Raw genomic sequence first — 25017 nt, 5'->3', positions numbered from 1 at the left:
AGCTTCCTTTAGAATGGAAAGGGCCCCATCCAATATCTCTGCAAGGCTCAGAACTTTACTTCTGAAATATTTCTACCTCTTAATCTTCTTTTTAAAATATGGCAACAGTTTGTGTAATAATGATAAACTAGAGATCCAATATGATGCTTCATTTCATCATGAAAGCATAAAGATTCCTAAACCATGCCAAAAGTTCATGTATAAGATTTTGATGTGTGTGTGCGCATATGTTTGGCTGTTCTTTTGTTTGGTTCTTCCAATCAAACTTTGCTGTTCCTCATTAAAACAGAAACTGCAAATTAAACAACCACCCTTCTTGTATCATTAAGGATACTGAAAAGGAGTGGGTTTACTGCTGTATGCAAAAAAACTAGAGATTTATTGCTTTTCTTCAGGTGGAGACTTGGGAACTGTGATGTAGCAGTTAGAGTGTCAGGTTAGGACAAGGAGAAAGCCAGTTTCAAATCCTTATTCAGCCATGAAGCTTCCCTGGGTGAACCTGGGCTAGTCACTCTTTCTCAGCCTAATGTAGCTCGAAGGATTATTGTGGGGTCAAAGTGGGGAGGAAGAGAAAGCAAGTTTTTTCCCTCTTTAAATTATGTGGAAGAGAACTGAATATAACTCTGTGTGTGTGTGTGTGTGTGTGTGTGTGTGTGTGTGTGTGTGTGTGTGAGAGAGAGAGAGAGAGAGAGAGAGAGAGAGAGAGAGAGAGCGAGCGAGCGCGCGCTTGCTTGCTTGCTTGCACACACACACATGCACCAGATTGGTAGGATTAAGGGCCCATTAGCTGGTCCCATGAAGAAAAGCCAAAGCAAGCCCATATGCTCTGTAATAGTCTGCAAAGAATAATGCACCAGGGGATGTGGCAGACCTCTTATCTTCAACCTCTGGTAGCTTCTGTTCTTTGAAACGTTCACCAGAATTTGCTACAGAATGTGCTACAGTTCCATATGAAAATCTAGTTCTCACCTGGAACCTTAGTTGTATGTTTGGAATTTACCTGAACCAGATGTGTTTTGGAGATTTTGGAAGCCAAGGAAACTTTAGGCATCTTGTGCACTCAATCTGTATGCATACTGGGCCACTTGCATCCAAGTGCTATGATCACATACACATTTCTAAAGACTTCTAGGCTGGATCCTCCCCGGTCAACTTTGATGCAGTTCCATCGTGGATGAAAATGCAAATCTGCTGCCAGATTCTGGTTATTTATCTAAGGTTGGTGGTGTCAGTGCTTCTGACAGTGAAGATAGAAGCAGAGCCAGAACAGGAGCCCTCAGAAACAAGAAAGAGGGATTGGTATTTACAGCTCTGCAGAAGTACATTTTTGAAAAAATGTATTACTACCTAAAAATAAATATGACAACCTCCCTGCAAAAATATCTCAGCATGCTCACTAGTCAGAGCCCATTTTCTATCGGTTGCAGGGAACAGAACACTGAAGGAGGGGGCGGAATGCAACATTCTGAAAGTGGGTATAGGTGTGCGGATGGTATCCAAAACAGGTGAACAGGTAAGCATACACCATGACATTTTGCTATAGGTCTCATTTGTCCCTAATTCTGGGTAAGAAGACTTGATGTGAATGCACACCCTACATATAGTGTCATAGACCTTTTGTAGGGAGCAAGTCCCCTTCACCTAAGGGCGAAGTAGGTGTCTTTCATCTGGAGTTTGTGGCTATGTACCCTATGATTAGAGCCAGGATCTGCCTTCTGCAAAAGAAAGGAGGAGGGATTCTGCTCATGGAAGGTCCGTGCACTTGAGTTTCGGGGACCGCTCTCCCTCTCCCTCCTGCACCACAATGCACCCTCCTGATCAGGGACTTCCAACCCTGCGTAGGAGGGCTGCCATGAAGAAAAGGCAAGCAACTCTGCTTCTGCCAGCCAGTTGTCACTCTGCATCCAGCTGATTGTAGGCGCCTGTGGACATGGATTTTGCTGCTTCTCTTTAATCCGCAACACCTAGAATGTGGTTGGTCTAAGTAAATGGCAGGGTTCACACATCAGCTCAAGCAGCCCTGTGCAGTTGCCATGGTTTGTGTGTGCATGTGTGCTTTTTTACCCCCATGGGCTTGACAGGCTATCAGGCTTATTGCGATAGCTCTTGTTCCTCCGGCCACCTCCTCCCTCCTCCAGGTGGTATCCCAGAAGAGACACCACAGGGCTCTCCTGGACAGCCATGATCCCAAGCTGAGTTCGGCTCCCTGCAGTTGTCAAGCAGTTTCTGCTGTGCAAACCAAGCTCCTGCCCTGAAATACAGCAGAGAGGAGAAGGGTGGAGGGGAGTCACGAGTGGGAGCCTGATCTACACTCAGGCAAAAGTGGCACTGGATGGTGCTGTGGAAAGGAGTAGAACTGCCCAGCGGATTCCCTCTGCCCCCCTCTGCACACGCCTAAAGGAACCTCTCTCTTCCATGAGAGGAAGGCTGAGAATCAGTCGGGTGACGGTGCCATTTAGCCGAATCACCCACTGCCCCCTCCATGTGGCACTGAGAGAAGCCCCCCCCCATGTGCAAGCAGGGGGGGTGAGAATCAGCAGGGGACAGGGCTTGGTCCCCTCCAGTGGGCAGCCGTGCTGCTCAGCTGCTCATCCACCTTTCACACTCCCACTTGCCAGAGAGGAGTCCCAACCCAAAGCCCCCGCCAAGCCTTTTTCTTGCAAGTGTCAGTGACAAAAGGGAGGGGGTGCTTGCTCCTCTTCCTCACTCACACCTGCAAGGGCAGCATCCCCAACCCGGTGACCACCTGAGCACTTTTCTTGCAAGTGGGAGCCAGAATGGGGGCAGGAGGTCAATCAGGAGAGCTGTGCAGCCCCCAGTTGATTCTTGAATGCATGAGGGGCTTCACTGAGGCACTGGGGGGATCTGCACATGGGGGGCAGGGAATCAGTTGAGGGGTGCTACTTGTTTATCAGCACCAACCGGTTGATTGCCCATGCCTGCCCTGGGAGTGGTGCCCTCTGGCTAGCAGCTTTCTGGTTTGGCCTTGGTACCACAATGAGTAGTGTTTTCTGGGTCTGGACATCCCAACAGGGCATTGTGGTATTCAGAAACCACAGAACAGACTATGATCTTGGTTTGTGGATCCTAAAACCAAATATACCCTGCTGAAATACCATGATGGAGTTTGGATGATAAAACAGATCAACAGTGGTAAAACTACCCAGACCCAAATCACAATTCTAGCAGTAGCAGCATAATACATGACACACTAGTAGTACAAACAGTTGTGCATTTTGCCATGAGATAATAAGAAGATTGCACTGGGGCAAAGTATTTCAAGTCTTCCTTTCTTTTTCTCTTCCTTTCTTGCCAACCTTCTGTGAGAATTTCCACCCCCACCCCATTTTCCTATTTGCTAGTTTTCTTTGTTCAAAGCACTTTACAAAGAACATATTCATCCTGTAATAGTTAATTAAAGAAAACTAACACAAATAATCACTTTCTGGTACTTGAAAATATTCTAATTTTTTAATGGAGAAAATGCATTCTTAAATTAAAAATGCATAATAAGTCATACCAATAATAAGAATAAAGTGGGATTCAAGGCAGATGAATGTAGTTTTGTAAGTAAAATGCATTTGCTGGGTATAAAAGCAGCCTTCAATGTCTAAGATTCAGGGCAGGGGGGGAAAAAGCAAGCCTCATAATGCTTATAAATTGTCCATAATTGTATGGATTTTAAATATAAAAGTTGGCAGTGGCAAAAGCTAAAAGCCATTAGGAGAGGTACTATTGTGTGATGCATCAGTAGGAACAACTCATAATCTTAGAGGGAGAAAAAACAGATACCAAAGATGAGTTTTCTAAAATTTTGATAACTACACTTGAGTCATGTCTTAATGTTTACTACAATGCTGCCATTGTTCACAAATGACATGGCCTAATGCATAGATGAATTCTGTTTGAAAAGAGCTCCTAATTAACATGAATAGTCTTCTCCTCTGAAGGTCGCATATTGCAAAGTTCATTTTTAACCGAGCATTGCTAAAGTAGTCACCCTCGGTAACAGCCATTAGATTAAGAGACTTAGGTCTGTTCTCAGCCTGACACTGGGTCACAGTTTTCAAAGCCAAGTCTCTCTTCCATGCCAAAAAGCCCTTAAAAACAATACTGGAAAACAATGGGAGCCAATGTAATTACACTGTAAATATTTCTGTATTTATCACGTTAATGAATTCTATTATCCCTATAAATACAAAACAAGGAGAGGAAATCACTCGAGTCATTATGTTCTATGAATTTTACCCAAATTCCCCCACCTTTCTAAGCCCTCGGCCTTTCTTCTATTTAAAATTGAAATTATATGGTCACCTGAATCAAATAATAAGCCATGGCATTCCTCACTGATGGGCACTAACTACTTCAAACAGAGTCAAACTAGGACTACTAACTTCTTTTGAAACCCTAGGTTGAAGTACCAGATAGCACTTTAATGACACTGAATTATTTGTGTAGCACCTCTGAAATAGTTTCAGCTGCTTATCACTATTTCCACGCCCATCATCAGGCTTAAAAATAAAGGAAAAAATTAAGCATATTGAACTGGAGTGCTGAGGGTTTTTGATAGGCTGAATGTCAAACCAACCCAGGCTTGGTGTAACAAGAGATCTGTTTGCCCCATTGCATAGCCTACCCTGATGCCACGTGCCGTGTTTCTCCCTCTAACCAGCACCAGTTCCAAGCTGGGTTTTTGTTTTTGTTTTGCTTAATAATCTTTATTCTGAGCATATGCAAAGTAGCATGTTGAATCCTATCTACTGCTTATTTCCCAAAGCTCTTCTTATGGACCTTTCTGCACCCCGACCCTGGAGGAGGCGCGCTGTGGAAATGGGCACACCTCTGCTCCACCTGACATGGGCTTCTTGCTGGTGTTGGTGCCGAGCCACCAGGTCCAACTCTGAAGAGAAGGGTTGGTCTCGGAAAGGTCTCCCATTTCAACATCCCCTCCCTAATTGAACATCTGTCAGCGGGGAGGGGAGGGGAGGGGAGGAGAGGAGAGGAGATATATGCCCTCTCCACCTTCCCCAGGAGCCCATTGTGCCCTCAAAATGTGCTCAGGGGGCTGGTGGCCCTCCAGAAGGTGATGTGGGAGAAATATGAATCTGGCAATATCTCTTCCCCTCCTCATCTGCTAGTGGAGGTTGCCATTAGATCAGAAGCTCTTTTGGAAACAGACTTCTGGGAGACCATTACTGAATGTAATCCAAAGGTCTATTTTTTATTTTATTTTATTTTTTATGTTTTAAATTTTATAACCTGATTTTCTGTCAAAAACAGCACTCAGCAGAACCCTTTCCTTATGTTATGGTTAAATGTTTTATTTGCTTATTTGTTTGTTGTTTTCTATGCTGCCCATCAACCAAAGCTCTCTGGGCAGTTTGGCAAACAAATCATAAAGCCATAAAATACAGCCATACAATATAGTAAAACATAACATAAAACCTTATATAAAAATAGAATAAAACTGAAGTAGGAAGACAAAATTAAGACAAAAGCCTACAGCAAGGTAAAATTCTGAAATGCAGTAATGTAGTAATTTCTCCTGGACTCAAAATCCTGGAAAAATAAAAGGTTCACACCTGGCCCTGAAAAGATGAAGGCCTCACACATGCCTCTTTGGGAAGGGCATTCCACTTCTAGGGTGCCACCACTGAAAAAGCTCTCTCCTTAGCAGTCACCCACCTCACTCAGCGAGAGTGTTTATTCCCAGATATTCAAGGATTTCATTTGTTCTGTGCATGGGAATGAACTGACCTGACAAGCATCATCCAAAGTGATGCACAAAGCAGCACTTCTCTTTCTGCCCTTCTCCAGATTTTCCAATCCTATTTACTCTCTAAAATGTGCATAAAATATATATGTAATGATAAATTACCAGTGTGGGATAGTGCTTAGAGTGTCAGACTGAAACTCAGTGAGTGACTTTGGGCCAGTCGCAGACTTTCAGTCTACGCTGCTTGTGGGGATAAAATGGAGAGCGAAAGAACCTCTAAACTGCCTTGGGTTGCTTACAAGAGGAACAAAGGGGGCATAAATGTAATAATAATACTAATAAGCAGGAAATGTGAAAATAGGGTGGAAACATACATGGACCAGAAATAGCCTAGTCCATCCCTTCCTGTAATATGTTCCAGTGCAGAAATTACCCAGTCCTGTCTCCAAGGGTTTAATGAAGAGACTTCCATAGTTGGGCTGTTTAGATTCATGCAGGACAGCAAGCCATCAAGTAATTTAGGAAGACGAAGAAATGTGAGTCTCTATTTCAGCAAATGCATTGCTTTTGAAAAGCTGAAAGCACAGACGGGCTTGAAGAAAGAGAAACCACAGGCTTAAGGAAAATGAGAAGGATGCAATTCATTTTAAAAGTTACAGGTACAAGCTATGTAAGTACTCAAACCTGTAAACAGTACACTCCATGTGGGCCTTACTATTTCTCTCACTCAGTTGGGTTCTCCCTGGGCCAGGCTGAACTGACAGAGCATTTTAGAAGTGCCCGTTGGAAACACAACACACTAAACACAAATAGTATAAATAGGGATCTATTGCTACATTTTAAAGCAATTGTTAGCTTAAATGCCTATTTTTACAGGAACTGCAGGGTAGGCCCCATCAAAGCCCATAATTAATCAGAATAAAACAACCAGCTATTCATGAAAGAAATGACTTTCTTCATTTCCTTTCAGGAGAATCCCAAATAAAGACACCACTCACGGGATATACATGTAATCAGACAATGTGAGACTGTGTTATATAGCTCTACCCAGGAGTTCTTTCAAATGTGTGAGTGCTCAGTGAGCACAAGTAGATGGGGCTACATTAACCTCACCCACTACTGGTGAGATGTGAAGAATCCAATAGAGGGGGTGATTCAGGTTTGTTGGCCCCACACTGGTGCTAACTTGCTATTATGCAGGTTGAGCCAGCTTGCAGATTTCCAAGAGTGCCACAGTTTGCACGTTTTTTAGTGCAAAGGAAATTTGTGCAGATCACTTTTTACACAAACAGGAATCCAAAAATTATGCAGTTTTGGTATGAGTTGATCAAATTGCACCAAAATTGTGTAGTTTCTGGCTTCTGCATTGCAGAACTTTTACACATTTTTGCAAATTGTGCAAATCACAGAATGTGTGCAGAATTCCTTTGTGTATATTTCTTCCTGTAAAAGTATAAATGGTGGCTGTCTTAGAGGTGGGAGTTTATAGAAAACAACAACAACAACAACAACTTGATCTTCTTCGGGTTATCGGATTGGAAGAGGGCAGGAAGTCTGTGGAGCTCAAACAAACTGTATTTCCTGATGTCAGCATATGCCTACATGCTGCTCTTTGTGCTCTTGCCGTATTTAGTGGCACGGTATGAATGGGAGTTTTACGTGTGCTTGTTTGAATGCTAATAGAACTTTCACCATGATCAGGGAAACTGGGAGTGTGGCCATGTCTTTTATTTTGAGGGCAATCTTTATTTCAAGGACTGCACAATCCAAATCCAATGTGAAGATGATAACCCATCGGCAGGAAGAGCTGGATCTTAAAGTGGCTCATCAACAGCACTTGGATACTAGAGTGAAAAAGGCTCAGAATCACTTGGCCACAGTGTTCTGCACTGTGATGAGAACCACTGTATTTCTATTGCATCTATACCTAAATTAGTATATGCAAATTTTATTGAAATCTTTTATCTTCTGTTTTGGAGATGCATGTCCTCTTTTTGGGCAATTCCCAAGTGGTCATCCTATTTTATCAATGGGGTGAAGTCTGAACAGAAGGGGTCGAGGCTGGAGCACACTGGGACGAGCAGTTCAGTAATGTGCATGTTGCCTTGCTCTCTTGCGCATTTACACTCCTTGATTTAGCTTGAACACCTGCACAGTGTTTATGGCAAACTCAGTGCTGGCCTTTCGCTCATCTCTGGAATGAACACGCTGTGCCTGAGCCAAGCTGAAATGCTAGAATATTCTGAGTGCCTGCTGCCCCCCCCCCACAAAAAATGCTGCATGCTGAGATTCTCCTAGTAACTAGTAGAAATGGAGGTCACCACACCTTTATTAATGCAAAGTCTTCATGTAGAGAAGTCCTTTGTTGAAGGCTTAAACTGCTATTCTTACAGAGGCCATTTCCTTAAAGGGGTGTTGTGAGGTGTCAGCTCACAGTTGTAAATGACCCACACTTATGCAGGCAATAAAACTAAAGTCTTTTATTTCTACTTTTCTACAAGATTTACGATATTACGAATAAGCTCTACTGCAATGACCTTTACAAGTTAGTTGCTATCTTCTTAGTGATGTCTCTCAGGGAACCCATGTGGGATTAGCTTTCTCTGTCCCACCTTTCCCCCCTAAGGTGGGACAAAGCCTCCTTTTGTTCCAATCAGTGTAAGCTACGTCTAAGAGTCGCGCGAGTCAAATCTATCCCGCCTCTTGCATCTCCTGTATCTTGTTCAGGAGACTCAGCGCCAGGAGGAAGGGGGGTGTCCTGCCCATGCTCTTCAGGGGCAGAATGTGTAGTGTATTTTCCCTCGGGGCCCTCATGGATGGGCTGAGGTGTGGTTGTTTGCCCAAGGGGTAAAGGGTCAGGATGAGGGACGGCTATCTGTTCAGCTACTCCCAAGCCAGGTTGTGGAAGGGTCGCTTGGTCACAGGGCCTCAAGTATAAGTCCTCCTGTTCTGATGCCTGATTCTCTCTTTGGGTGTTTGACTCTTCCTCGTGAGGTGCCCCCTCTGTTGAGGCGTCAGGCATGACAAGGGGTGCTGCAATTGCAATAAAAGTGTCCCATTATGGTAGCAAAACTTAGTCTACACATGCAGAAGTAAGCCTCTTTCAAATCAGTCAAGCCAGTTTCCTGAGGCGCCATTCATACCGTTGACAGTCGTGTTAGGGTGCAGTTCTACAGTGGCAGCCATTTGCTCCTGAACGCGGAGGCTTAGAGTCATCCAGTGCAGAATGGAAAGAATAGCAGAGATCCTTTTCCCTTCCCCGTCCTCCTGCCCTACATTTGCTGCTGGCCGCATTTTTGCCTGTCTGGCTGGAGCACTTTAGAGGGGGAGGAAAGAAAGCTGGATAAGCTTCAGGATAGCTTGAATCCTGGCCTCTCCGATTTCCTTCCCTTCTTGCCCCCCAAACTGGCTCCTTCTACCCCTCTCCAAGATTGTTTTTCAACCCTGGAGGGCAGCCAGTGTGCTTCTTTCTGCAAGCAGCAGGAAAGGGAGGGGCAGAGCTTGATTTCCCGGTTCTGAGGTCAGGGCACTGTCTCTGATCTTGGATCTGGGGATCCAAACTATCCTGTTTCCCTATGGTCTAAGGGCCATAGCCTAGAGCCGCCTAGAGATGCCATGGTGAAACAGGCGGCATATAAATGTTTGTTTAAACAAGTAAATAACATTGTTTCCTGGATAACTTTTAAAAAATAAATTCCAGATGTAAGAGGCCAAACCCAGAGGGAACTCCTAGTGTAGTGGCCAGTTCAGGACTTTATCTCTTTACCTCCTCTCCTGCAACTTTAATCCAGATTGGTCTACCTGCACCTCCTATTCACATTGGGGGGCAGGGAGAAGAACCACTTTGCTCCAAAGGGAACCTTTTTTATTAGTACAAATGGCAGGTATGAGTTAGAACTACAGCAGGTGGCAAAGGGTGAACACCCACAATCCTGTGCTCATTCCTGGACCCCAGTCTAGATCAGACCCACAAAGGCTGCAGTTTACTTGCATCAAATAGTTCCTGCAAAGTTAATTACATCTCACTACAGAGCTATAAGACTGCCAGGCACAGCTGCCTTGATGTACCTCTGAGAAGCAAACGCTGGGAGGTAAGCCTGGCAAAGCACGTGGTGTTCGTCCTTTTCTTGGCCCCTGTATCAGATTGTTCTGAGCAGCCTGCTCTACATAGGAAACCTAAACAGCAGGACTGTGAAGGAGTGCAAAGTTTTGAAAGAGGCACATAAGCCCAGCCAGCTAACTCCAGACTTATATAGATTATATAAGGGATGTCCCCTATAGCTTTCTTCCCATCCTCCTCGACAATGAAGGGACAATAGCTCCATGGCAGAGCACCTGCTATGCTTGTGGAAGACCCCACATCAATCCCCAGGATTTTCAGTTTAAAATTTCAGGCAATGAGTGAAGGAAAAGACTTTCTCTCAGGGTAGACCAGCTTCCTCTAGTACAATTCAGACATGCTGGCCTTCAGGATGGCAAATGGTTGGGAATGCGGAGAGGTGTAATCCAAAACACCTGGATGACCCCAAGTCAAGGAAGGCTGGGGAAGACCATGCTGGGTCTGATGGATAAATTTGTGTATGTATGTGTGGAGGAGGACACTTCGCTTCTCTTTGAAAATGTGTCCAGAGCTTGGGGAATGATGGGCTTTGACTGCATGACCCTTAGATGCAGAAGGGAAGAATCAAACTCTCTCTTGAATTATTGTTATCTTCTTTGTTTGTCTCATAAGGAACCCAAGCAGATTTCACGGTCCTCTTTTCTATTTTACTATCACAATAACCTTCTGCGGTAGGGCAGACTGAGGGACAGTGACTGGCACAGATGCAGACTAGAACCTGCTCCTCTTGAGTCCCAGTCCAACATGCAAACCGCTACATCATATGGGCACGGATTCTTCTCTTTACCAAGAGCTTTCTCTGTGGTTGGCAAAAATGCAGAGGCTCGCTGGAAATACTCCATTCCTTTGGCAAATTGTCTCTGAGCTTCTTGCGTGGAGCTGCAGAGAGATGAGTGTGCGTGGCTGGGAGACTTAATATTTCACTGCTTGCTCAGTTGTCAGTGTTCAAAATTTTTGGCCACAGCATGCTGGATGACTATCTGTAAGGAGAGGGAGAGGCTGTGTGCGGATACACTCCAGGTCCTGGATTTCCTTGCTGGGAGGGAGGGAGGGGAGGAGAAGATGTCTGAGCCGATGTATCACCTAAAACCTCTTGGATTTCTGTCCGTTCCCATCCTTTGCACCCTTCTAAATTATACCTGTGTAACACACACTGAACCCTCTCTTGCTTCCTAGAAGAACTAACTAAGACAATTTAGGATGTACTAAGGTTGAAGCTGAGAAAAGTTGCAGATTTATAGGGGCACAGCAGCCGTTTCATAATCTGTATTGATGCTATCATCCCTAATCATGTGACAACCAAAGCAGATAAGCCTAGGACTGAACTGCAAAGATTTCTTAAAGCTGGTAATCAATACTGAGCAGCTCATCTGTTGAGCTATCAAATTCAAAGATGTGGGGGTGGGGCTGGAGGAGAAGAACGAGCAGAGATGATGGCAAGATTTGTGTGTGTGGGATGGGGAAGAGGACAGTTTAACAACAACACAGTGAAATAATCACTAGTTAATTAAACCATATTTGCAGGTCACTCTTTAAGGAAAGCCTGCAAGAGGTTGATTTTCATATTAGTGGGAAGTGCATTCCAGAGGGTGGAAAACACCCTGTAGCCGGCACTCCTGAACATGAAACTTTGGGAACATGGAATGCTTTCCAAAAGGCTTCTTCTGTGGATTGCAAGGACTGGCTGAGGACAGAAGGGGTGAGGTGGCCCCTAAGGTAACCTGGTCCCGATGGGTTTAAGGCTCTATTATTCATTTAGTTAGAGATTTGTGTTCCATGCCTAGATGAATTCCAGAGCTGTGAACAGTAGGAGTAACAAACTGAAATGGATAGGATCTGGACCAACTATGGAAGTGGGCAGGGGACAACAGGATGGTGTTCAATGCAGGTAAGTGCAAGGTCTTGCATTTGCGGCATAGGAATGCGTGTCATAAGTACAGGTTAGGGGACAAGTGGCTGGAGAGCAGCACTTCTAAAAGGGATCTTGGTGTACTGGTCAACTGCAGGCTAAACATGAGTCAGCAGAGTGACGCGGTGGTCAACACCGCCCTTGGTTGCATATCCAGAAGCGTGGCTTCTAGATCAAGAGAGGTATTACTACCACCCTATACTACTCTGGTGCACTCTTTGCTGGAGTTTTGTGACCAGTTCTGGGCTCCACATCACAGGAAGTATATAGGCAGGTTGAAATTGGTGCAGTGTAGGGCCACAAGGATGGTGGCCAGATTGCAGGGAAAGCCATATGAGGCGAGACTGTGGGAACTGGGTCTTTTTGTTTTGGAGAAGAGGAGACCCCAAGAGGATCTGTTGGCAACATATAGGTATGTGAGGAGGTGGGTTGAGACCTGTTTTCCCCTGCAGAGGAGGACAGGATGCATTCCAACGGAGCAAAGCTCAGGGAACCAAGGTTCAATTGGATGCCAGGAAATACTTCCTGACAGTACCCCTAGGGTATGGAATGGGCTTCCATGGGAGGTGGTTGAGGCCCCATCAGTGAGGGTGTTCAAGGATAGGCTAGAGATGCACATAGTAGGCATGTCATGAGTGGAGCTGGCCGGAGCCAGGGGTCAGACTAGATGGCCTGGGAGGCCCCTTCTGACTCGGTCTGTTTCTAAATAATAGTGAGATGCATTTAAAAGAGAATACAGTGGTACCTTGGCTTAATCTGTTCCAGGACTCTGGTCGTGACCCAAATTGGTCATGAGCCTAGTTAAATATCCCTATAAGGTACAGTGTAAATAAGGTTAATCTGTTCTGTAACCATTTTTTAAATCAATAAAATGTGAAGCAAAGTGACAACAACAGAGATCAAGGCCATCTCCCCCCCCCCCCCCCCCCACCCCCCACCGGACCCCCCCCCCCCCCCCCCCCCCCCCCCCCCGCCACAAGCGCAAGCGTAGCCATCTCCCCAGCCTCCCAGCACGACCGAGATCGTGCCTGACATCCCTGCAGGCGCCCATCATCCCGGCGCGCTCGGGGGTGTGGGGGAGAGACGGGCGCAATCACGGGCTCACTGGGGGAGGAAGAGATGGGTGCAAACGGCGTGCTGGGGAAGGGAGAGATGGGCGCGATTGTGCTAGTTGGTGGGGGTTATGGCTGAGATTGCACCCATCTTTCCTGCAGGAGCGCGCCTGTGATCGCACATGCCTTCCTTGCACGAAAGCAACTGCGATCGTGGCCATCTCTTCCCTGGGGGAGGGGGCGGGGGCGGGATGGCTGCCATCTTGGTTGCCACCCAATGCGGAGTTTGCGACCCAAGTCAAAGTTTTAATGGAATTTTTGTTCGTGAACCAAGACGTTCATGAACCAAGGTACCACTGTAACATTAAAGCCACAGTAGCAAGGAACTCTCCCTCAAAAGATCTCTCCGGCAGGCATCAAAGCAACACAGTGGCAGAGGCAGAGGCAGCAGATTCCCTAAAAGTGGAGCCACTGCTGCTCTGAAGGCTTTTCTGGGCTCAGTGACTGAGCAGGCTGGTAAGGAAGGAGCTGTTTTCTCAAGTGTCCTGTCCCAAGCTGTGGAGGGCTTTGTGCACAACTGCCAGAACCCCGTACCTGGTCCAGTAGCAAACACGCCACCAGTGCTAACAGCAGAACCTGAAACGTGACCCAGTAGCTTTCTGGCAGCCAGTGCGGTTCTTTCCAGCGAGGGGAAGGTCCCTGCATTCTGCCCCAGCTGCAACTGCCAAACTGGGCCTGGCATAGCTGCATCTGCACACGTGCATGTGCAAAGGGGCAGCTGCACATGGGCAGGAAACCTGGCACATCAGTTGTCCATGGCAGGGAGGAGCAGTGGGTAGGAGGCAGTGTCCCATTCGCACTTCACAAGCCATGTAGCCTGTGGACAGTTCTCTAGCTGAAGGGTCGTTCAGTCCAGCCCAGTTTAAAGACCCAAGGAACTCTTGCCCATTAGCGGTTTAATGCCTGATTAGCAGACCAAGCAGGTCATTTAATAATTGCTTCTGCATTTCTACCTATTCCTTTAAATTTTCATATGCAAATTGTATACAGATTGCTACCTTCCTTTGTCATCTGTTTTGGCAGTTTTGTAAGTGGCTATGCCAACCCTCTCCTTACACTGATGAGAGGAGGAAAACTAAGAAAATGAGAATAATGTCACATGCTGTATGTTACGTCCGGAGAAAAGTGCTCAGCTCTGGAAAGAAATTTGTGGCCATCATCCCATGATGGGCTGCTGAGGTTGTTTCCGTACTCACTCAGTCTTAACTCAGGGCTCCAAGAGTACATCTTTTTAACTGTCAAAGTTTAATGATTCAAGGCAGGCAGAAATTAATCCTGTGTAGCTTGTCCTCTCATGGAGCTGAACCGATCAATTTGTGCTTGTTTGCAAACTATGAAAAGCACAGGAGCCCAACCAAAGAAAAAAATGGATAATTCCAGCTCCACTTCTCTTGCTGTTTGCAGCATAATTAATAAGCTTTTAAAAATATTTTAAATGACAGCTGTATTCCTTGGAATCAGGTCTAGGCAATGAAGCTCTCTATCAAGTAGTTGACAAATTAAGTTAGCATGCCCGCTATTAAAAATCAAGCTCATGATGTTGTTCATACAATGTAAATGCCTTACCATCAGAAAGCTGTCCTTTTTCTGTTTGAAAGAAATGGCTATTCTAAGTGCTTTGTAAATTTTGTTTTAACTCAGAGATGGATGCTTCTTTTGAGAGACAAAGCAGTGATGAAATTAATAATCCCGTTTCCCTTGTTATATTGACTGCATTTCTTCTGAAGGGAATATTAGCCCACAATGAGATTCATAATTAGGAGTATGCCAGATGGGTTATCAATGAGGTTTTAAATTTTTATATGTAGAGTATGGTGTGGGCTTTCTTTCTTTCTTCTTTTTCTTCTCTTCTTTTTTGAGGAGATGCTCTGATGCTGTGCAAAGCAGTTAAATAAAAATATCTGACATAGGAGAGAAGAGCTACTAACTGCTCTATGATTTCTAATTTGCTGTTTATCTAATCCCGCCTCTCCCCCCTCCCTGGTTTCTGGCTGGCCTGGTGGGATAGATTAACTGAATGGTCCTACCAGATGGAAAACTAAAGCTTGAAAGCAGAGAAGAGAGTCAAAGCTCTCTGCCAGTTTTATTCCTGCAAAGAAAAGAAGGAACTCTGTTCATGCCAGATCTTTGGAAGCTGCCCCTGAAATGGTGTTGAGATGCATTGGAGAAGAACGAAATAAAAAATAAAATAAAATAAACCTTACTTTTCACCTTCAAAAAGAAGAATTGATTAAAAGGCTTTGCAGGTTATAAAATGATTATTAAAATATGTTAATTTATTGGATTTGTACCCCACCTTACTACCAAAACTGTCATTCAAGGTTGCTTCCAATGACTGATAAAACAACAATAAGCAAATTTATTAATGCACATTTAAAAATACAATAACAGAGTAAAAGCTACATCTGGCAAAGCAGTCCTGCTTATATAGCAAAAGCTTGCTTAAATAAATCAGTCTTTGCCTGCTGGCACAAAGACTTGCCTCATTCCATATCCAGGGAGCAACCACAGAAAAGACCCTGTTTTGCATTACCACCAAAGAGACCTTTCAAGGTGGAAGTCTTCAGAAAAGGGCCTCTCCAGAAGAACTTCAGAACTGGGCAGGCTTGTATGTAAGAAAGCATCTTTTCAGATAAGGTGGCTGCAAGCCATGTAGCACTTTCTAGGACAAAACCTGCATTTTCAAGTCTGCCAGGAAACAACCCAGCAGCCCAGGAATCTGGGGTAACAAGGGTGATCTTTGTAATAGCACGACCACAGATGATCCTCAGTCAATAGCATAAGACACAGCATTCCAGCTGAAACATTTTTGCAACAGCCCAAAACTACAGTGATGATGAATATGCATCCCAAAACCCCAATCCCCAGCCCTTGAACAGACAATGGGTTGTGCTTAATGGCAGGCCTGCTTGGTGAGAGCCATTGTGCTGTAGTGGTTGAGTGAGGATCTGGGACTCAGGAGATCCAGGTTCTAGCCTCCACTCAGCCATGGAGCTTTCTGGGTGACTTTGGGCCACTCACTGACTCTCAGCCAGACCTGCCTCGCTGGCTTGTTGTGAGCATAAGACTGAGAGGAGGAGAATTATGAAAGGCACCTCGAATTTCTTGGAAGGAAAATGGCTGGGATACAAAGAGAATGAATGAATGAATGAATGAATGAATGTTGGAGTAGATCCATTAAAATAAACAGGATTTAAGTTAGACTAACACTGGATACAAGCCACTGGATACAACTCATGAAAAAACTGACTTGTGATGTAAAATATTAATGTGTTTCTACATACTAGATCAGAAGCATGGAGGGGTTAGATTTTGCTTTTACCTAAGAGATCAGTTTCTTCATGCAACACATGAAATTCAAGCAGCGGCAGAACACCTCTAAAGAAAAAGATGACACATCTTCTTGGGGGCACGGAGTCCTACTTATGGGGCTCTGCCCTGTGGAAGCCTCTCCTGCATTGCTCTCAGCCATGACACAGAAGGCAGGGGCCCAAGCAAGAGGCTGCCACTTGGGCTCCTGAAGGAAAAAAGGCAGGACACAATCAATCAAATGAAATAAAAATGGCCTGATCCCAAGCCATTTATGATTTTAAAGCTAAAACCATTAATGAGTCTTTAAAAATATTTTAAAGGTAGCTTTATTTCATTTTTACATATGTTTACGTTTATCTTTAAAGGGTGGGGAATGTTACTGCATGTATTTTGCTGGAAAATGAAGAAAAATCTAATAAACCATTGATATTTTTACAATAGCAATGATCAGCACCAACTGGTAGTCAGTGCAGTTGGTACCAGGTCCGGCCCATCCATTGGGAAGCATGAAGCATCTAGCTCAGGTGGCCAATACAGAGGGGTGTAGAAGAGTTAGAGCTCCATATTCCATGTTACATGGGCTTCCAAAGCTACCAGCTGTCTTGAATGAGGAGGAGGAGGAGGAGGAGGTGGTGGTGGTGGTCTTGGCACCAGTGTTGTCAACTGCCTGCTTAAGCAGCTTTTCTATGCGGCATTTGCCAGTTTTTCTATGGGGTAGTTGACCGGGTAGCGCTGCCTTCTTTCTCCTTGCCCCAGGCAGCAGGATGCTTTGGACCAGCCTGGCTCATAAAAGAAGGGGCCGAGCACCTGAGTCCTGTCGAAATTCTAGTGGCAGTGTGCTGTGCTAGTAGGTTTGGGCAGCCACCTCAAGTTCTGTGCACTGCAGTGGGCCAGTTGAGTTGCAACTAATGCCTGCATGACCAGGTTTGACTGTCTGTGGTGCCAAGGGTTACAGGTCAAACTCACTAATCTCAGTGGAGGTTTAGGATTTAGCTTAGAACCAGATCTGTGAGCTACCAGTCCAGGAATCCCTGGTTCTGATCTTGCTTTTTATGACTAAATTATTAAGTGGCTTTAGGCAACCTTAGTCTTCTCTTCCCCTGCCCACAATATGATAGATGTTGTGGCTTCTTTTACAGGATTATTCCAGGGATTACAGAAATATAATGCACATGAAGAGCCTTGAATACAAAGATCACACATTAAGTACAAACACTACTGATTGTGTGTTTCATAAATGTGGCAGCCCCAGAACAGCAGTAGTCCTGCTTGCAACTACTGGGTACCATTTTATAAATCAAATAAACAATCAGACAAATTAACTGGTGAATCATTGAGCAGGATTTGGCAATCCACATCCCTGAGATAACTTACAGACATTGCAGGGTGTTCACCTACCAAGATACAGAACATGCCTCTCTTGAGAACTTAACTTTCTGGCATGTCACTAGTTACAACCTAGTCACAAGGACACAGATTTTGGCAATTATTATTAATCGCCAATAATTAATATTATCATCAAATGTGCATATGATAATAATATTAGCACAAAATCTGTATGCACATTTTTAAATGTTTCTTAAAGGAAAGTTTTCTTTCAGTGAAGCTTCATTTCATTTCATTTACTTCTCTTTGGAGCTCCTGCGGAATGGCAACATAAAACCTATTCCAACAAACAAACAAATAAGTAAATGATGCTGGAATTTCCCCATGGACTGTAGAACAAAGTAATGTGTACACTGTCCATTATCAGCATTCTGAAATCATTTTTTCTTTGCCAGTATAAAAACTTCTAGAATCCAGAACAAGAACCCTGTTGAGACTAAAGCACAATGGAATCATTCCAGCACAATGACATCATGGACACTTGTAAGCAAAATCATCTAGGTCAGTTCAGCCATCAGTTTCAAGGCAGCGTGCGCAAGAAAGACTACGAAAGAAGTAAACATGAAAGAGGGCCGTTAGAAACAATGACAAATAGTGATGGGTACACATTTGTTTGGTCCACTTTTTAATAAGAATGTACCACATTTTGCCATTTTGAACCAGCACATTATCCTTCAAAAATGTTCACTTCTTTGAATTTAGAGATTATCCAATCAAGCCATGCCTACAAAAATATGTATGAAACTAGCATTAAAATGTATATTAAGAAAATGCTTGCAAACAATAAGCATCTTAATACAAAATGCATGTATTAAGAAAATGCATAAAATGCTTAAACAGATTGCAATATTTGAAATGGAAAAAATTCAGACTGGAAAAAATGAGGAACTGAAAAAAACTAAAACTGAGAGATTCATCCATTCTTCGACAGTTTCTCTTTCCTCTGCATTCGTATTTTGTAAATATTTCAAATTCTTTGACTCCAAATATGAGGAACTTGGAAAATGTTGGTAAATTCTTATGAAACACAAATGTAAAATGCTCACCTGTCTTTACCAGTCAAATTCAAGTGGTACTTTCGGCCTGGAGAGAGGGCCTTTCATTAAGCTGTTAAAGATGGAGAACTATAAGAGTTAAGAGGGACTAACTCTAATTCAGCACATGGTTGAATAACAAGGACTCAGAGATGGACTTCTAAGAGCAAGGCACTCGAACCTCCAGGTCTCAGTAAATGAAACTGCCAATTACAGTTTCTTCCCATTTAAAAAAAAAAATCTTAAGGGGCTCCGAATATGGAGAACTTTGCACATTTTTGTCAATTCTTATCACACAGAACTGAACTGAAATTCTCACCTATCCCTGATTGCTAGAAGCCACCAGCAGGACAAAAGGGCAATGAGTAGCAGTAAAACAATGTGAATGTTTGGTGCAGCTACTATTTTTTTCACTACTTTGTTTGGCTGCAGCAAATCAAATGTACAGCTTCCGAAGCCAATATTGAACTTAGAGAATATTCAACATTGCTGTATTTTGGAAGAGCTACAGAAATGTGGTTTTATAGCTGCTCCAGGGCTTCTCTAGTGACATATGCATATTGCTCATCTCTTGTTGCCTCTTGGCCACAGAGAGAGATGTAGAAAAGGTAGATAACCTATCAGCTGCGTGTGAGCTGGATCCCTTAAGGAGCTTTGCACCTAGGTGATGACCAACCATACTTATCTTTATTTACCTATTTTCTTTAGGAATTTATATGGTATTCTACTATCAAAATAAAACCAAAATTAAAATATATACTGTAAAGTTGATTACCAGTTAAACATAGAAAATAGTTGTAACTTGAAATAACTGGGAAAGATCAGATGTGTGTGTGTATCTTTCTCTTGTTATTCTCCTGGATTTTGCTTGATGTTATTTTTCCTGGTTGAAACAAAATCAAGGCAGATGCCCAGTGAGTGCCTCTGGAAAGGTTGTTCTCTAGGGTGCCACAACTAAGAAGGCTTTTTCAGCAATTTTGGTGTGCTGGCTCCTTCAGATATGCAGGTCAACACTATGTTGTGGTGATATAAATACATATGAAACCAGCCCTTGGTGCATTAAGTTGCAATCCGTATCCATTCATCCTCACAAAAAGCCTGTGAGGAAGTTTTCTAATATTCTCTTTTAACAGATAGAGGTTGGAATATGAGATATTATGCTTTAACCACTGGGGCTAGGGATGATGACAGTTCTTTTGCACAAAAGTCTGCCATGTTCTGAGACAAACAGTAGCTTTTGCAGAAATAGTAATTGCTGTTATTGTAATAATAGTAATTTAGGTTGAATTAAGTTGGCTTTAGGGGGAAAAAACCAGCTCTCTAAATACCAGCTCTTTTCTTCTGGGAGAAGAGACTCAAAGGACCAGGATATAAGTGTAATATATCTGGATGAGTTGTATTAGGGTAAAATGAAACGTTCACAAAATCTCTAGGTATGCTGTAAGAAATCAGTCCTTAATGATCAGGGCAATTAGGCAGGGGAAATAACTGCTTACAAAGCTGAGTGAGGTAGTTGAGTCATCATCATTAGAGATGTTTAAAAATAGTGGCATAAAATGCACGTGGGAGCAGTGCAAAGAAAGATCAGGCATGAGACAAGGGCTCATCCAAGAGGTCACCTGTGACATTACGAGCACAAAGATGGGTTTGAATGCAAGGCATTAATTAGGGTTTAATTAACTAAAATTTAACATCCACAGCTGCTGGCCACATAATGCTCCCTGACTTACCACCAGCAGAGCTGGGGCTCATATTTTCAGATTCCGCAACACTGACCCCAGAGAATTAGTGCCGCCACCGATGCTTCGGCCGTCCCCTCCATTCGCCCCACCCTGCCCATGAGAGGAAGGAAAGTTTGGGTCGGGTCCTGCTGGTGATCACCCATCTTTTCTCCCTTCCACTTATCTGCTGCTTTCCGAGGAGGCCTTTTTCTTGGCGTTAAAGCTAAAGAAAGATGCTGCAAAGTAGATTTGCTGGATGGTGGTTCTAAATAAATTAGAACATTCTTTCTGCCGGTGTTAAAAAGGAAGGGTGACAATTGATGAAACCTAACAAAAACCTTGCAGATGCAACAAGGAGGCATTTGGTGTGCAGGAATTTTTAACTTGCTGATCTGAAGCTGCCTCTGTTTTTCTTTTTTTCTTTTTTTGAGTGGGGGGAGACAGGGAATATTTTAAATATTTTGAGTGCCATTGCACATTTGTTTCTGCTGTTGTTTTTGTCTTTTACTTTTTTGCTTTTAAATGGTAATGATGTTTTTAATGGTTGTGATTTCTTCTTAGAACTGCCTTGAATTACCAGGAGGAAAGGTGGGTTAAAATGTTATAAAATAAAAGAGAAACAATATTCTCCAACCTGTGGGTACAGAGAAGAAGATGCTGGCTTGGGAGGGGAGGTCGGAATTGTAGTCCGACATATCTGGGGAGCACAAAGTTCAGGGAGGCTTATTTCTCTTAGAAGAGAAATGTAATAATTGTAATGCTCTGCGCTTCCCTATTTCTTGGCATCACTGAGTAGACATACATCTTTTTGTTTTGCTCTTGTATTCCTGAATCAATGGTCTTTTGGCCCTTAAGAAAGGAATTTGTTTATTCATTTGATTTCTAAGTTCTCTGGACAGCTCAGAGTTAAAACCATTAAATACAACACATTAACATACAAAGTTGAAGTAAGTTGAAATACAGTAAATAAATTCCGGCAGCAATGGAAATACTTACAGTGAACAGATACAGTGCAGAGAGAGAGTGTGGCACAGTGGTTAGTGTGTTGGAATGGGGACCTGACAGATCTGGGTTCTAGTCCCCCCTCAGTCATGCGGCTCACTGGGTGACTTTGGGTCAGTCACTGCATCACAGCCTAACCTATCTCACAGGATTGTTGTGAACATAACAGTGGCGAAGAAGAAGCCACCTTGGGTTCCTTGCCAGAAAAAAAAGACGGGGGTATAAATGAAATGTAGCAATAACAAAAACAGGTGAAAGACAGATGTGGGGCATCATGAGCACTCTTCTCTCCCCTTGCTCAGCCTCCCTCCTGTTACTGAAAGTGCTTTGCTTGACAGGTGTACAAAACCATATATGTTACTTCCAGACACAGTCAGTTTCACCCTGTGGAATCTCTTTCAGGGAAGGCATGGCAGGTCCCAAGGCAGCCACGGAAACTGAGTCCAGTTGCTGACAATGTTTTTAAGACTGCCTTTTTAGGCAGTGTAACAGGACGTCTGCCAGACTCTTCCCACTGTGTTCCACCTTGGAGTTGATTTTGGCTTTTCTAAGGAAGTGTATTGAAAAGAACCACAGGTGAGTCATACCTCCTCTTGAGGTGCTTCTAACGTGGCATTCAAAAAAAGGAACTCAGATCAAACTGTTTCTATAAATGGACCTTTTTGTATTTTATCCAACAGAAATTCAGTTAGAATAAAACATCGAAGGAACCTTTCTGTCCTCTCATCTCAGCCTCCCTCCTGTTACCGAATTTCTTCCTCCACACAAACTTGCACACTTTTTCAATATATGCATTTGTAAGAGACCGTTTAACTGTGGAATTAGTGTCTGACAGAAGAGGGCTCAAACACACTGGTATCTTCACTAGCAAGGGAATTCACGGGGCACTATCAAAATTTAATATGCATACTCAATAACTGGGGAAATTTCTAAGAGCACTTAAAACATGTGCAGCACCAAGCAAAACATGCCCAGCACCAACTATATGTAGAATAATTTGAGCCTTGGGGAAATGGGAAGGCTTATTGAGCCACCTAGGAAGGCCTTAAAAGTTATAGGTGGCTATAAATACACGTATAAATAAATAGCTTAGTGGCTGAACTAAGGGCTATAATGTACCACTTAGGACTCAGACACGTACATAACATCTAGGCCAGGCCGAGTCCAAGGAGTTTGGAGGGAAATAAATGGAGAGTCTTATTGTACTGTGGCAGAACCCCCATATCTGCAGGGGATAAGTTTGGAGCCCCCTGCCCAGCAGGTGCCTGAAACCACAGATAGTAGCAAACACTACCTTCGCAGGGATTAGGGGCACAAGACTGGAAAAAGTCGAAAAACTGCAAATACCTCTAGAGAAAAACAGTGACTATCTCTTGAATCTTTGTGCCTACTGAGAGACAAAACATGTGAGTAAGGTTGGCTAGTGCCGAAACAGAGTGCGGCATCCCCAAATGGAGTATGTACTTCCCTGGAGATATTCGTGTTTTTTCCACTTTTGTGGCGATCCTGCACGCCTAGCCTCTGCAAAGGTGGAGGGCCAATGGTCAACCTCAGCTAAGTGAAACTGCAGGAACTGGGGCAGTGGATATGGGATCCCATTGTATTATGAAAGAACAGAGAGGTTTGTGGTGGAGTAGAGGGAAGAGATTCAAGGAATCTTGTCCTAGCATCAGGCAGTGTGATATGCTTGGTCACAGTCACCTGTGGAGCTGTCGGGAGATTACCTAGGCTGAAATATGCCCAAAATGACATTTGTAAAGCTTTGTGCAAGCTCATTTGCTTCTTCTGATAAGGAACGTAGTGACCACTGTGCATCAGCCCAGTTTCTCCGCATCTAACTGTACCCTGTACATCAGCCTGGCTCAGTCATGATGGGGTCAGGGGCAAATGGGAAAAACCGAAGCCTTGGCTAAAATCCTTCCCACTAAACAGCAAGGCTGCACAGTGCGACCAAATTCTGTGCAAAACAGACCAAATTACCAGTGTGCCCCATAGGAAAGAGGGCATCAGGCAGGAGGCTGCAATTTATGCTATTTTTAATCTGTATGTTACCATTAGCTGTCTGGAGTGCTATTTTTAGGTGGAAAGGTGGGATACTAATTAAGTATTTGCTGCACCTGGACCCATATGATGAAGGATGGGCTATAATTTGAAATGGTCAATCAGCTCCCTAGTCTTCACATTCGGAGCAGTGATGTGAAAATCAAGGACGGAGGAGAGGGGAAGGAAGACACCGAGCTTAAAGAAGTGATTGGAGATGGCAGATGACTAGTCCACACAGGGTGAGTGACACGCTGTTGTAGGTTTTGAGCAGCGACTGCATGGTGGTGCCTAATTATCTCAATTCTCCCTCTCCCGTGTCCTCCGTAGTTGCTATCTGGGTTGCAAGTTTCTCTAGGCAGGGGGTAGAACTGCTTCAATGGTGCTCACCAAAGATGCTGCACTAGCATAAACACCTGGACAACATAACTAGTGCTTGCCAGCGTAGTGGGAAAAGCAACAAACTGCCATCAAATCTTGGTGCCAGCATCAGAATTTAGTGGCAAATCACCACTTCTACCCATTACCCTAGCAAGTGCTAGGTACATTGCACAGGCATTGGATTACTCTAGTGCAAAGTCATTAGTGCTAACTCCGAGGCACAGTTGGATACCTGCCAATGTCTAGCTTGGATAGTTGTTTAAAAATATGCATTAATTAGGCTCGTATTCCAAAATGTATACTTAAAACATTAAAGTGATCGATATTGCCATGCTTGTCAGTCTGAACAGTGGGGTTGCTTTTAGTGTTGTACTCCGAGATAAGGAGTCTCATGAGCTCTCCTTTCAGACTTCAACTTGCTGTATCTATCTTAATTTTATCTCAGTTAATTGACTGTGGTGTCCTGTACAGGAAGACACCTTATAGCATGTCAGACTATTGGTCCACCTGGCTCAGTATTGAGTTCTGTGATTAGTGCTGGGCATCTCTGCTCCCTGACCCTTTTATCTGTAGATGCTGGCGATCAGATCTTTGACCTTCGATACGCAGAGCCTGCTCTGTCCTAACCCTCTCCAAGAGCTTTGGCAGGACCTAGCATCTTAGAGTTGCCAAGGCAACCTGTCCAGGAACCTACTTCGCTATATCAGAGCCAGCCATTTTGTGACACCACACAGCTCCTTGGAAAGCCTCTGACGTTAAAGCTAAGAAAAATTAACAATGGTTTAGAGCAGCCTTCCACAGCCCAGTATAGGGAGGCCACTTTTGAATTGCCAAGAAAGGGATGTAGTACCAAAATCAGAGGAAAAAAGGGAACACTGATTTATAAATACAGTGGCAAATGTAAATATTCTAAGTCTATTATAATTTAAATAGAAATGCATTGCATCTCACCCTAGCATGGAAGACTGTGACCAAGGAACCTATAGCCTTGTTCAGTCTGCTGCAAAGGTACAGATAGTGGATTGTTTCAAGGTTCAGCATTTCCTTTAGATGGGTCTTTACTTTTAATTTAAGCTTGGATTAGATAGCCTTTCAAAGAGAGAACATCTTCACAAGAAATGACAACCTGCTTCAAAGAGAGGTCTGTTCTCTGTAAAAGAGGACACTTACCCACCCACTCACCTGAAACCCTTCAGATACTTTGGATTGCAACTACCACCAGGCTCAGCTACCATAACCAGTGGACAGGTTTTATAGGAGTCATAGCCTGGATGGACCACAGGA

This window comes from Varanus komodoensis, unplaced genomic scaffold (genome assembly GCF_004798865.1).
Source record: "Varanus komodoensis strain SLA01 unplaced genomic scaffold, ASM479886v1 scaffold1, whole genome shotgun sequence".
Taxonomy (NCBI): domain Eukaryota; kingdom Metazoa; phylum Chordata; class Lepidosauria; order Squamata; family Varanidae; genus Varanus; species Varanus komodoensis.
This window is presented reverse-complemented; position numbering follows the sequence as displayed.